Genomic DNA, 15,712 nt, shown 5'->3' on the forward strand with positions numbered 1-15,712 from the left:
GCTTGACTGTCTGTCATGCCCCAGCTGGGTAGGATGATTTTTCTGCCTACCTCGTTCAAAACCCAGGGACAGAATCTGGGTAGGGCATGCTTGTCCTAGATGGCTTAAATAGCTGGGACTTACTTTTTAGTCTAGCAAAAGATGTCCATAGAAGATGGATGGGCAAGAGAACAACAGCAGCAGATATTTATATACTGCTTTTCAACAAAAGTCTCCAAAGCGGTTTACATAGAGAAATAATAAATAAATACAATGGATCCCTGTCCCTAAAGGGCTCACAATCGAAAATCGAAACATAAGATAGACACCAGCAACAGTCACTGGTGGGATGCTCTGCTGGGGGTGGGCCAGTTACTCTCCCCATGCTCAATAAAGAGAATCATCATGTTAAAAAGGTGCCTCTTTGCCCAGTTAGCAGGGTTAATCAGAGCAGCATAACAGAAACAATTAAAACATAAGAAGTGATATGAAGAGAGTGAACAGGGACAAATTATTTGCTCTCAAAATGTAAGGACATGGGGTCCTCCAATTCATCTAATGGGAACAACATAAACACAATAACATGAGATTTCTTTGCATAACCTCTAATCAACCTATGGAACTCATTGCCATGGCTTTCACTAGGAAATCAGTAAAGAGGAAAGGGTTACATCCTGCCACTCCTGTCCATGGTTCCATTCTGGATTCCCCACCCTGCTGCACATGATTGCTATTTGCAAAACATTAAAGAGACCAGAGGTGCAATCACACATCTTCAATGTCTTGTCCACTTTGGCTCTCAAAAAGGATTGGATTAGGCTATCAAGCCTGCAGTTTCTGGGCTGTAAGCAGCAGGCCAGTCATTTATGATGTTTTGCCAGAACCTTGATAGTCTCAGTTTTTATGGACCCAAGCAGTTTCCAAAAATCAGTGTGTCATGAACAGTAAGAGGCAACATGTTTCATTGGTCTAGATTACTTATATCACATTTTTTAAAGAAACAATGTGGCCCCACTTTTTACAACAGTTTCAAAGCAGCTTACAACATAGAACTAAAACATAGTTCACAACATAGAATAAAACTACAAAAAAACAATGCAATACAACAAACAAGGAACAATATTAAAATGCTGGATATAAATACAATACAATACAATAAAATATTTATTATGGCCAATGACCACTTTCATATAGTGAATAATCACTATTTAATAACAGCAACAGCAATAACAATAGTAACAATAATATCAAAAAAGCAAGAAATTGTACATACAAAACATATGACATGACTCCAAGGGGCCATTCGGAGGGTAGGTCCAAACCACGGGTTCAGTGAACCTGCAGTTCTCCTCTCCATCCATCAGTGTGCTCCCAGATGAGAGGAGAGAGACCTTGGGGTCATGGTGGACAACTCACTGAAAGTGTCATCTCAGTGTTTGCCCAGCCTCCAGGCTATCGTATTCTCCCAGCAGCACTGCTCATATGGGTTCTTAAGCCAAGTTCTTAAGAGCACTATTTCTGATCCCCAAATGTATTTCCAGCGTCCCTCTGAGATTGGAATCTGGTGTTATTAAGGTTGAGGCCAGAGTGTAGTATTTAAATTTAATAACCTGGGTAAGAATTAACGTAATGCCCGTCGGTCTTTTACCTTTATTATTATCTGATAGGCACTGATCTACTTGGTGGGAGAACTGCACAAGGAAACTTCATGGCTACAGTCTTTCACCCGAAGCAATCCTTTTGTGGGACTGGATAGGGCCAAAGAACTCATCAAACAAAGGATATGGGATACTAAGTTTCAGAATGACCTGACCAGGATATTGAGGGCATTGAAGCCATTTAGTGGTGTGCCGAGAACCTGCACAGCTGATTATTTATTTTTCCTTACTCTCCCTAAACATAGATGGGCTTTCTCAAAGGCCCAGATGAATGCCCTCCCCTCTGAACTATTAGCTGGTAAAGGTAAAGTGTGCCGTCGAGTCAGTGCCAACTCCTGGTGCCCACAGAGCCCTGTGGTTGTCTTTGGTAGAATACAGGAGGGGTTTACCATTGCCATATCCCACGCAGTATGAGATGATGCCTTTCAGCATCTTCCTGTATCACTGCGCTGCCCAACATAGGTGTTTCTCATAGTCTGGGAAACATTCATTCATTCATTGAATTTATATACTGCTAGTATAAAAATCCCTAGGCGGTGTACAGAATTAAAACATAAAATATAACACATTTAAAATTCATAAAAAGATAAAAATCATAGATAAAAACACGTTAAAAAACATTAAAATTTAAAAATTGAATCTCAGTTTGCCTCGAAAACAGATACGTCTTCAGAGTCCTCCTAAAAGCAAACAGAGAAGGAGATGCTCTTATTTCAGCACGAAGTGCATTCCCTACTGGAAACATACCAGCAGGGATTCACACTGGCAACCTCTGGCTTGCTAATCAAGTCACTTCCCTGCTGTACCATTAGGTAGTAGATATAGCAAAACTCAGTTTGAGCAGAGATACTGCCCCTGCAACCAGGGTTCCCTGTAAGAGGGAATCCCAGATGTTGTTGACTACAGCTCCCAGAATCCCTAGCTGCAGTGGGCTTTGGCTGAGGATGCTGGGAACTGTAGTCAAGAACATCCGGGATTTTCGGTTATAGGGAAGACTACCTGTAACTTAGATGAGATTGAGTCAGTTGCCCATGTGTTCTTGCGGTGTGCCTTTTATTTAGACCTTAAGTGAAGATTAATTGATCCTGTTCTAAAAGGATTTCCGGGAAGACCAGACAAATTTTACATTGAATATTTGTCAATAGACTCAAACTCATCAATTTCATATTCAGTTGCAACATTTTGTAGTTTTGCAATACGTGTCCGATGTACTCTGCTTGCTAATGGGTAGAATTAATGTAGAGTTCAGTAATCAGCATGACTGTGTTTAAACATATATAACTGTGTTCTGGTCAAAGATTGTAATAAAGACTGACACACACCATCATTTGAATCTAGGTTTAATGTGAGTTATCAGCTTTAACATGATTGTATGCAGTGCACCTTGTGAAGGGTCAGTTTAATATGAGTCTCAACCCGGTCAAGATTCTCAAGATTGCATTCTAGACCAGCTGGATCCATACCAAGGTGGGATCTCAGATTCGTCTTGGGCCACAAACAACCTTGGCATGGGTTCACACAGTCACGCTAATGTCAGTAATCCACATTAAGCCTAGATGTGAACAATTGTGTAAATCAGGCCATAATACACAGCACTGGTTGTCAATACCCCATATAGAGGCTGTGCACATGACCTCTGGCAGCTACTGCCAAGGGCTGCAGGGAAGGCATGAGCTCACCTCCAGCAGATGAGCAGCGGCCACCCTCCCCTCAGCGGCCACCCTCCCCACCCCCACCCCCCCATGAGCAGCAGCGCAGTGATGGCAGGAGCTGAGAGCAGGATGACACCCCCCACCTGCATACTAGAGTGCCATGCGGCATGAACACAATGCCTGTTCTCATTAGAGCAGTCACCACGCTTGGTGCGGCCGCTCCTCCCACAAGCTTGCTGCTGGGAATGGTGGCAGGCCAGCGGGGAAGGCTTTTAATCTGGCAGCGATCGTGCACACGATTGGCTGCCGAGGTTAAACAAACCGCAGATTTGTTTAACTTTGGCTAAACACCACATTAAAAAAAGTGGGGCTAAAACGCTTGGTTTACTCCAGGTGGCCTGTGTCAAGTGAACAGCCTCATACAGAGGTTTGGTCTGTTGGTGATTACAAGGCATGGTAGCCCAAAGTGGGGCCTCCATGTTCAGACTATGGCTACCTCTCCCAGATACTGGAAATTAACAGGGTATTAATATCATAATATTGCACTGCTTGTGAACTTCAGCATCTAACTGGCCAATGCTGATGATAAGACAGATGCAGAGCAGAACAATCTTATTCTTTCTATTTCTGCTTGTAGCACACTGCATTACAGTGAAGGCATTGGCTTTTGATATTAATGAGCTATATTAAGGCAATAACTAGCCATGTATTCCTCAGGGTGAGCCTTGGGGACAGAGTGACATCTGAAAGCCAAATACCTAGATAGATGCCCTCCTTCACACACAAACGGGGGGGGGGGGGGCACTGACAAACAGGGAACACACAAACAGGGCCCACTGACAGCCCAGCCACTTAAGTGGCTGTGGCAAGATCTGATTGCTATCTCAGAAAGAAAGTGCCCTGACAGCTCTGGAAAAGGAAGATGGATGGGGCTGCAACTCTGGCAGAATGCGCCAATGGCGCTTGGACACGTTTTTTGCAAGATAATTGTTGTACTTAATTGGACAAACAATTCCACCTGTTTACAAGCAAGCAAAACAAGGGGTGGGGGGTGTATGTGTGATACATTTTGAGCTAGAATGTCCAGATTTAATTTATAAAAAGAGAAGTCAGGCAGAGCTGGTTCTAAGGGCTGGCAATGGGCAGTTAGGCAGCTGGTAAGGTGCCAGGAAGACCCTCAGAAGGCCCCTTGACAACCCCTGAGACGACCTGGAGCTCGCTCTGATGTCAGGGCTCAGAACGTACTCTGGAAGCAGGGGTGTAGGAAGCTTGGCAGCAGTCCAGGGAAAGGTTCCCGCTGGGGGCCCCTCTCTTCGCCAGTGTCTGTGCATGAGCCAGCCACATTCCTTACATCAGATGCAGGGGGCATGGCCAGCACCTGGAAGAGGCCGCACAACCCCTGATCCTGCTCCTTCCCAGAGGGCACTTTGTTGACAGCCAGGTGCTTTCGCTCTCTCCCCCTCACTCTGAGTGAGGGACAGAAAGAAACTCCGCTCACTGGATGGGAAGGAGCAGGTGAGGGTTGTGCCTTGCACTTCCAACCAGCAAGTGCTTCGTTTATTGGCTGGGTGCAGGAGGAGAGGGTGCTCTGGGGGAGGGGCAAGGGGGCACCGTGCCGGCCCCCTAACCACAGCAGCCCAGGAGGCATTTGTTTGTTCAAGCCAGGAAATTATATCTTATAATCTCAGATGTGTGTGGAGTGGTTGTGATTATTCAGGTACTGAAGACAAGACTTTGTACGTGCTCAGAGGCATTCACTACTTTATTACTATTGCACAAGCTCCAGGACTGAGATCTGGCTTTGCAAACTGGTTCTGGGGTTGAGTCTTGTACTGGCTCAAATGAAACCCTACACTTGATGTCTTTCAGAAAACCCACTGGAGAAGAAAAGCTATAATGGCCGTTGAATGGTCTCTGTTATTGAGCCCGACTCACTCCCAGCACTTCTTCACCTGATTAGAGCTATTAGGGGGATAATCATCCCATTGCAGTTGAGCAACTGTGAGGACATGATTAATGGCCAGCTAATCTCTTTGAGGTGTGTGTGAACTTCCACGAACTGTGTGGGAAGTTGAGAAAGTTATTAACTTGTTAGAGCAATTTGGAGACAAAAAAGATCAGGCCCTCTCCCTGAGCATGAAACCTCTTCACTGACCCATTTTAATGTTGTTGTTTTAAAATCATCTGTTCTGTACAGCAGTAGTCTTGTCTGTTACCAACAGAGAGTGAAAGAACCTGGCATGTTTATCTAGCATAGAAAAAGGAAGCAGAGATTGGTATTCTGATATATTTGTAGAGTATGTCAAGTTGATTAGATTAAACCTATAGAGACCCCAGCAATTATTGTCCACAAATTAGCCTTTTATTATTATTTCTTGTTTACACAGTCAGACAGGTGTTATTGACTGGTTTGTTTTATCCAGACATCGAGTCCTTCCCAAGGACCTGGGATGGCTGAATTTTATTGTCAATTGTTATAGATATCGTGGCAGAATATAGGCTGTTCCCAGTAAAGCTGCTTTTTGTAATTGGCTGATGGTGATTTCTGTGGCCCCTATGGTGTTGAGGTGCTCTTCAAGGTCTTTTGGAACTGCACCCAGGGCACCAATTACCACTGGGATTATTTTGGTCTTTTTCTGCCACAGCCTTTCAATTTCAATTTGTAGATCTTTGTATTTGGTGATTTTTTCTATTTCTTTTTCTTCTATTCTGCTATCCCCTGGTATTGCTATGTCGATTATTTAAACTTGTTTTTCTTTCTTCTCAACTACAGTTATATCTGGTGTATTGTGTGGCAGATGTTTGTCTGTTTGTAGTCGGAAGTTCCATAATATTTTTACATCTTCATTTTCTACCATTTTTTCAATTTTATGGTCCCACCAATGTTTGGCTACAGGTAGCTTGTATTTTTTGCAGATGTTCCAGTGTATCATCCCTGTTACTTTGTCATGCCTTTGTTTGTAGTCAGTCTGTGCAATATTTTTACAACAGCTGATTAGGTGGTCCACTGTTTCATCTGCTTCTTTACAAAGGCGGCACTTGCTGTTTGTGGTTGACTTTTCTACTTTTGCTCTTATTGCATTTGTTCTTAGTGCCTGTTCTTGCACAGCCAGTATTAAACCCTCTGTTTCTTTCTTCAAGTTGCCATTCTTAAGCCATTGCCAGGTCTTGGTGATGTCTGATTTTCCACTTATATTGTGCAAATATAATGACCATGCAGGGGCTTATTTCTCCATTTTTCTGCTCGGTTCTTGACTTGTTCTTTCTTGTAGGCCTGCTTTCTTTCATTGGTGTTGAATAGTTTCACGTTATTGACCATTTGAAATGCATCTTCTTCACTGTCCTTGATATATTCTTCAAGGCCTCTTTTCTCCTCCTCTACTGTTTGATGGACTTGCAGCATTCCTCTTCCACCTGAGCTGCGAGGGAGGTATAGCCTATCGACATCACTGCGGGGGTGCAGAGCATGACTGATGGTCATGATTTTCCTGGTCTTACGATCCAGCATAACTTTGCTGTCTTCAGCCCTGGTTGCTCAACTGAAGATCCTGAGTCCTGTTGCCCACTTGCCACCAGATGTCCAGGAACTATAGCACCTGGCGCGGTCCTTGTTGACCCGGACGACGACCGATCCGGTATAGATTTATTAAAGTTACGTCTCACCATATTGTTGATGGGAGAGGCACTCTTTGTCTGGCTCCTCTGGTGAGACCTGTCCAGTATGGTTGGACCTCTGGCATAGCTCTCACCTTCCTCAGAGCACACAAGCCCCACAACCACGCCAAGGTAGTGCCTCACTGGGGGATTATTATTATTATTATTACATTTATATCCCGCTCTTCCTCCAAGGAGCCCAGAGTGGTGTACTACATACTTGAGTTTCTCTTTCACAACAACCGTGTATGGATAGCCACCTAATGGCTCAGCAGGGAAATGCTTGACTAACAAGCAGAAGATTGCCGGTTCAAATCCCCGCTGGTACTATATTGAGCAGCAATATAGGAAGATGCTGAAGGGCATCATCTCATACTGCACGAGAGGAGGCAACGGTAAACCCCTCCTGTATTCTACCAAAAGAAAACCACAGGGCTCTGTGGGCGCCAGAAGTCAAAATTGACTTGACAGCACACTTTACTTTAAAGTGTATGGGGGGTCAGGCATGTGCACACACACAAATACACACACATGTAAAAGCAAATGGTGGACATGCTGCACAATCCAACATGTATGTTTCTGACCCGCCAGCGCTGTGGCACACATGAAAGGCAGCTCCGACAGTGCTGAGGAGGCAAGGAGATGAGCATGACCTAAAACAGTGTGCAGGCAGGAACTTCTGCAGTGCTACTTCAATTGAGAACATGTGCACAGCAGCCCCAGTCAGAAACATCAGTGTTTGATTGTGCAACATGTCAAGCAATGTTCCTGGTTTAAATTTGCTTGTTAGAATTTGAATTTATATTATTTTTATTTGAATTCAGGTTGAGGCAGTGGCCAGGGGTGCTTTCTATCCGCTTCGGCTGATACGCCAGCTGTGTCCGTTTCTTGAGATGAACGACCTCAAAACAGTGGTACATATGTTGGTAACCTCCAGACTTGACTTCTGCAATGTGCTCTATGTGGGGCTGCCTTTGTATGTAGTCAGGAATCTTCAGTTGGTACAGAATGTGGCGGCCAGTTTGGTCTCTGGGTCATCTCGGAGAGACCACATCACTCCTTTGTTGATAGAGTTACACTGGCTGCCAATAGGTTTCCGGGCAAAATACAAAGTGCTTGTCCTAACTTATAAAGCCCTAAATGGCTTGGGACCTGGGTATCTAAGAGAACGTCTTCTTCATTATGGTCCCCACCGCCCACTGAAGTTGTCCAGAGAGGTCCGTCTCCAGTTGCCGCCAGCTTGGCTGGTGGCCACACGGGGACGGGCTTTCTCGGTTGCTGCCCCGAGACTGTAGAATGCGCTCCCTACTGAGATACGATCCTCCCCATCTCTGACCATTTTTAGAAAGCATTTGAAAACCCACCTCTTCACCCAAGCCTTTTCTGTTCTTTAAATTTTTAAGGTTTTAATTCATGGTTGATTTTCAAATTGTTAAATTGTTTTAAGTTTTTGTATATATTTTAACTTGTTTTATACTATTTGTTAACCGCCCAGAGACGAAAGTTTGGGGCGGTGTACAAATGTAATAAATAAATACATACATACATTCTTTTGTCATTCCCACTCATGTATGCTGTTGGGTTTAGAGGTCTGAGCAAACAGACACACAGCATTTAGCAAGCTGATACTTCATTATTGTTCCTTTCAGATCCAACAGTTAGTCTTAAATCTGTGTGGAATTTTATTTCAGCTTTTCACGAGCAATCTCCCTAGAACAAAGCAAGGGATTCTACCAGGTGCAGTCTAGTTGGACACCTTTATGAAGAGCCAAGAGTTAACACAGGACTTGTCATTATGAAGGAGTGTTTAGGTTCCTCCCAACTATTCTGATCTTCTTCCACTACTGACTCCTTTGAATCTCTTGAAGCCTCTGAGATATCCTCTCAGAGCACAGTGTGAGTGGACCTTGCTGACCAGAGGTTTCATGTCCTCACTGACTGCCACTACTGAGCTGCTCTGATATCACAGAGGGCCTGTGACATCAGAGCAGCCCTACCAAGAAGGCCTAGGCAGCCTTGGGCCTTGCAGCTGAAGGCTTTGGAAAATCCTGAGAGTATGCAGAACTGAAATAAAAGCTTAATGGGGAACTTCCATAAATTAAACCATGCCTATGTATTGCCTACATGCCATAGGCACCCTATGAGTGCACAAACTAATTCATTGGTCCAGCATTTTCTGAGTAGGTCACAGAATACTTAAATTACAAGGGGTCAAAAAAGGGCCTGACTCCATAGCTACTGTTTCTATAAGGCTGTGGGGGTAGGGCATGATTTGGCTAAGATTGGAGCTTGTGGATTTCACTAAGAGCCCCTTACCTTTTCTTCTGTAATTCATACACTCAGCTGGTGGAAACAAACAAATACTAACAGTACTAATACTAGCCATTTTCACTGCCAGCTGGGCGAGTCCCCTTTTTTTGTCACAGTAGACATGGCAACACATTGCCACATCAGCACTTCAGGGTGGGAAAAAAATTATGGGCAGCAATGGCTACTTTATATAAGTACATGAATGTAGATAATAAATAAGTAAACAAACATCATTTTAGAGGAGGGCTGCAACACACAGTATTTTTTGCACCCTGTAGTGCCCATGTGAGCATTGTGAGGTTACGTTTGGCATTGTGCAAGAAAAACATGGCAGGAGCAAGCAAGAAGCTACGGTAGAATGCTGGCCTTCCAAGAATGAAAGAAACCCATACCTGCCACTACAGAAAGGGAAGAGAAGCACACCCAGGTAGGAAGGCCCCCTCAAACCTGGAGTCAGCTCTGTTCTATGGAACCAAGCATGATTTGGGAGGAGAGCTGGTCTTGGGGTAACAAGCATGAATTGTCCCCTTTGCTAAACAGGATCCACCCTGGTTTGCATTTGAATGGGAGACATGTGTGAGCACTGTAAGATAGTCCCCTTAGGGAATATGGGGCCGCACTGGGAAGAGCATCTGCATGCTTGCACACAGAAGGTTCCATGTTCCCTGTCTGGCATCTCCAAGATAGAGCTGAGAGAGACTCCTGCCTGCAGCCTTGGAGAAGCCGCTGCCAGTTTGTGTAAACAATACTGAGCTAGATGGACCAATGGTCCGACTCTGTATAAAACAGCTTCCTATGTTCCTATGTTCACAGGTGTGTATACAAATATGAATATGAACATGATGAATATGAACATGATGAATATTTAAATACTTTTGGGAACAGACGTTCCCAAAGCAATTCACATAGAGAGAAACAATCAACTAAATAAATAAATAAAATGACTCCCTGTCCCCCAAAAGCTCACAATCTAAAAAAAGAAACATAAGATAGACACCAGCAACAGCCACTGGAGAGATGCAGTGCTGGGGGTGTATAGGGCCAGTTGGTCTCCCCCTGCTCACTAAAGAGAATTGCCACTTTAAAAAGGTGCCTCTTTACTCAGCCTGATTGTCTGCTGGAACATCTCCATTGTTCCCCATGTCCAACTGTTTGGGCCTAGGGCCAAAACAGTTGCTGGCAAAAATGGCAATCACACCTTTTGCTTCCCCCTTTGTTACTTGTCTGCATGTGATGTCATGATATTTTGCATACATCAATAACTGTCACTGGCAAGGAAATGCAGAACATTATGACAACACAGCATGCATAGATTCTACTTGAATATGCGTATGCCATTTTTATGGCAGCCCTACATTTAGAGAAACATCTAGCATAGTCCTTAGTTTCACACAAGAATGCAGTCCAAATGCTTATTTGGTTAAATTACCTGTTTAAAAATCAATATGACATCATCTTAACATAGGTGATATTTCCAAGCCATTTCGGAAAGACAAGCGTTTCTCTCAATTAAATGGCACAGACAAATCATTAATTGTGTGGGAAACCATCTTCTGTGCATTGCCTGAGCCAAGTGATGCATAAGCTTGTTTAACAACAATGCCACTAGCTCCGTTTTTTATGGGATACAACTGTGATTAACAGCCCACATTTTAAATCTGCAATTAATTACACCAATTCAGTCCTTTTAGTCCTATTTCTTGGAGCCCTTTGAAAAAGCACTTTGGGCCAGAAAAACTAGAGATCGCTCACAAATGCAGAGAGCACCACATATAAAAGTATGCCTTAACTGGGCTACATTTTCCATAACTTTTCAAGACCTATGGATTGATGGACGGCATGCACTGTACACTAATGAAAATACACAGGCAATATATATAAATAATTGACTGGCAAACAAACACAAAGATGAGTTTAACGTTATTCAGTGAAATGTGTTGGCGTCTGCCTTTATCAACAGCTGGATCTAGAACTGGGAATCAAGGTGACCATTCTAAGAATGTTGAAGGAGAAAATTCTCAGGAATGTTACAGCTGCAACATAAGTACAAGAGTAAATGCTGGCAAGTCAGCAAGCCATTACAGAGGAAGGGAAATCAGAAATTTACTAGCTGTTTCCCCTTCTGGCTGTCCTGCCAGCTCTTTGACCTTGGGAGCAATGCCAACCACCCACAGAGCCTCACCTTGCTCTTTTGTAATGCCAGATCAGAAACCAGAAATTATCCATGATCTGATTCTGGATGAAGGGGCTGACCTGGTATGTATCACAAAGACCTGGTTGGGGGAAGCTGGTGGCCCAATCTGGTCCCAGCTTCTCCCTCTAGGGTAATCTAATGAGAGAATGCACCTAGAGGGTGCATTCCAAAGTCTCTCCAAAGGTGAGAGGGTGTGAGCAGAGAGGTGGAGTGGTTGTGGTCTGTAAGAATAACATCTCCCTTACCAGGATCCCTGTCAAAGTGTCTGACCATATCGAATGTGTGTACTTACATTTGGCGACCAGGGATAGACTGGGACTTTTGTTGGTGTACCAATCACCCCACTGCCCAACAGAGTCCCTAACTGAGCTAATGGACTTGGTCTCAGGTTTGGCATTGGAGTCCCCCAGGCTTATGGTGGTGGGGGACTTCAATGTTCACTTTGAGATCGATTTGTCCAGGATTGCTCAGGAAGCGGCCATTACAACGATAGGCCTATCCCAAGTGGGACTGACACATGTGTTCTTGTTTTTTATTTATTTAAAATATTCCTATACCACCCAAAACTTGCATATTCTGGGCGGTTTATAATTAAAATCATTTAAAACATCAAATCAATTAACAATCAAAATCATTTAAAATATTTAAAACCCAATATTAAAAATATTAAATATATACATCTAATTAAAAGTCTGGGTGAATAAATGTGTCTTCAGTGTCTTTTTAAAAATTGCCAGAGATGGGTAGGCTCTTATTGCAACAGGGAGTGTATTCCAAAGTCCAAGGGCAGCAACAGAGAAGGCCCATTTCCGAGTAGCCACCAAATGAGTTGGCGGCAAGCATAGATGAATCTCTCCAGATGATCTTAACAGGCAGTGGGGCTCATGGCAAAGAAGACCCTCTCATAAATACCCAGGGCCTAAGCTGGTCACATGTTGCTGGCCACATGCTTGATTTGGTCCTTTACACTTGTCAGGGTGTTGGTCCATGGGTGGCAACTCCTGTGATTTCCCTCTTGTCATGGATGGACTACTATCTGGTTAAGGTTGGATTCACAATAACATCCCACCTACACAGGGCTGAGGGGCCTATTAGGATGGTCCGCCTGAGAAGGTAATTGGATCCGACAGGATTTCAAGAAGACTTGAAGGATTTAATGTTAGCTCTGCCGGTGATCCTGTTGATACCCTATTGGAGAACTGGAACAGCAAACTAACCAGGGCAGTAGACAAGATAGCTCTCCTAAGTGTCAGCAGACAAGATAGCTCTCCAACCCACTTCAAAATTGGACCCTTGATATATGAAAGAACTACAGGGGTTGAAGCGACAAGGTAGACAACTAGAGTGCAAGTGGAGAAAGACTCAACTCGAATCCAATAGATTACAACATAAAGCGCATTCGAAGATCTATGCTAACTCAATACATGCAGCAAAGAAGTGTTCCTTTTCTGCCCATATTGCATCTGCAGACTCATGCCCAGTGGAGTTTTTCAGGGTTGTGAGAGGGCAAGAACATGTGCCTCCTCCCTTGAATCAGAATTTAGAACCATCAATTACCCGTTATGATGTTTTTAATGAGTTCTTCTTGTATTCGTGCTGACTTGGACTCAAGACCCCACAATTATTGCAGTGTCTGTTTGATGCAGAGGTGTCCAGCAACTCCTCTTATGTGGTTAGGCTGGATCAGTTTCAGTTTGTGACTCTTGAGGATGTGGACAAGCGGCTTGGAACAGTGTGATCTACCACCTTTTCTCTTGACCCTTGTCCAACATGGCTTATACTATTAGGCAGGGGGTTGTTGTAGAAGGCCTGGTAGAAATTATAAATGCTTCTCTGAGAGATGGCAGGATGCCTTCCTGTCTCAAGGAAGCAATTATTGGACCTCTTCTGAAAAAGCCTTCATTGGATCCCTTAGAGTTAAGCAACTACAGGCCTGTCTCCAATCTTCCATGGTTGGGCAAGGTAATTGAGAGGGAGTTGGGTGGCCTCCCAACTCCAGGCAGTCTTGGAAGAAACAGATTATCTAGAAGCATTTCAATCTGGCCTTCAGGCAGACGACGGGGTGAAGACTGTCTTGGTCAGCCTGATGGATGATCTCCAATTAGGAATTGACAGAGGGAGTATAACTTTGTTGGCCCTTTTGTATCTCTCTGCTGCTTTCAATACTATTGACCACTGAATCCTTCTGGAACATCTGAGGTGGTTGGGGGTGGGAGGCACTGCTTTGCAGTGGTTCCGCTCCTACTCTTGGGCAGATTCCAGATGGTGTGCTTCAGAGACTGTTGTTCTTCAAAACCTGAACTTTTAGATGGCGTCCCTCAGGGCTCCATATTGTCCCCAATGCTTTTTAACATCTACATGAAACCAATGGGAGAGATCATCAGGAAATGCAGGGTGTTAACGGTTATGTTGATGACACCCAAATCTATTTCTCCATGTCAACATCTTCGGGAGAAGGCATAACCTCTCTAAATACGTGCATGTAGGTTAGATGCAGGTGCTTATGGTGTGGGGTTGGAACTTGGGAGACGATTTTGATCTGCTGGTTCTGGATCAGGTCACACTTCCCCAGAAGGTACAGGTATGCAGTCTGGGGGTGCTTCTGGATCCAAACCTCTTCCTGGTGTCTCAGGTTGAGGCGATGGTCAGAGGTGCTTTCTATCAGCTTTGTTGATACACCAGCTGCATCTGTTTCCTGAGAAAAATGACCCCAGAATAGTGGTACATAATGCTGGTAACTTCCTGACTTGACTACTGCAGTGCACTCTACGTGGGGCTGCCTTTGTACATAGTCCGGAAACTGCAGTTGGTACAGAATGTGGCAGCTAGTTTAGTCTCAGGGTCATCTCAGAGAGACCGTATTATTCCTATACTAAAAGAGCTACACTAGCTACCAATAAGTTTCTGGGCAAAATACAAGGTGCTGGTTATAACCTATAAAGCCCTAAACAGCTTAGGCCCTGATGATTTAAGAGGAGGTCTTCTTCGCTAGGAGACCCATCACCCACTGAGATTATCTGAAGAGGTTCATCTGCAGTTGACACTGGCTCATTTGGTGACTACTCAGGGACTAGCCTTCTGTGTTGCTGCTCAGAGGCTTTGGAACGTGCTCCCTGTTAAAACAAGTCCCTCTCCATCTCTGATAACTTTTAAGAAGGCAGTAAGGCACATTTGTTCACCCAGGCTTTTAATTAAACTTAGCTTTTAACATTGTGTTAAAATGTAAATTATTTTAATACTTTAATTTTGTTTGAATTTGCACTGTTTTATTGTAGACCACCAAGAGACGTAAGTTTTGGGCGGTATATAAATATGCTAAATAAATAAATAATAAAGAGGAAGGTTTTGTTTTTTGTTTAATAACATCATCAAAAACATAGGTAAAGGTTGTAGGTATTATCCTGCCAAGTTAAGGCCATGGGGCATTAGGTTGTTCCGTCTATCTATCCAGAAGTTCTCTCTTATTTCTACTGTCCCAAGATTGGATAGGTTTTCTATTGAACATCTTTCCTTGTCTGAAAAAGTTGTGATAATCGAAATTAAAATGTCTCGCAACAAGTTGTTTAAGCCTTTTCATTGAAATTGCTGATCTGTGGTTTCTGAAATGGGTACAAAAAGTTCACTGCATGTGGCATCTACAATGTCTGCATTCCATAACTTTTTTTTTTTTTTTACACTGCTTGGCTTGGAGGCAATATTTTATTTAATGTAACAGGTCTTGCCATTCTGTTTTCAAAGGTGACAATTTCACAAAGATAAGTACAGGAGATATAATGACAGTTTTCACAATAATGCAATCCAGGGCTGCTACTAGATGATCCTAGTTCAGCTCTCAAAAGCAATTTGTGGCAGTTTGGAGACTAATGGGACGCAGTGAAGGCAGACATATGGATGGTTTTTTTTTTCATGGCCTTGTGAATTGGTTACCTAGTAGGGATGTGCATGCAACCAGTTTTGGAAGTTCAGTTCAAATTCAAACCAAATTTGAACTGAACCACCGGTCCGCAAACCAGTTCAGTTGAACCGATCGACAGCTTATCGGTGCAGGGGCTCCTCTAAACCCCACCGGTGCTCCTCCACAGCAGCACAGCCTGTCCGGCAGCCTGGTTCCAGCCTCCACAGTGGGTAGGCCACATGTCTGGGGGAAGGGAGCACTGGCGAGGTTTAGAAAAGTTGCTGCGCTGCCACTGCGCCACTGGAGAAAAGTTTTGCCGAACCCCCAGCTGCCTTTTTGCCAAACCCCTGGCTGCCCTTAGAACCCTCAG

At 43.9% G+C, this 15,712-nt stretch overlaps 1 protein-coding gene across 3 annotated transcripts in view; it reads right to left on the reverse strand.

Moving 5' to 3' along the window:
- CRHR1 (corticotropin releasing hormone receptor 1) overlaps positions 1-15,712 on the reverse strand; it is a 111,681-nt gene that overhangs the window by 80,638 nt on the left and 15,331 nt on the right. The window lies entirely within an intron of this gene.

Source organism: Hemicordylus capensis, chromosome 6 (assembly GCF_027244095.1).
Source record: "Hemicordylus capensis ecotype Gifberg chromosome 6, rHemCap1.1.pri, whole genome shotgun sequence".
NCBI lineage: Eukaryota > Metazoa > Chordata > Lepidosauria > Squamata > Cordylidae > Hemicordylus > Hemicordylus capensis.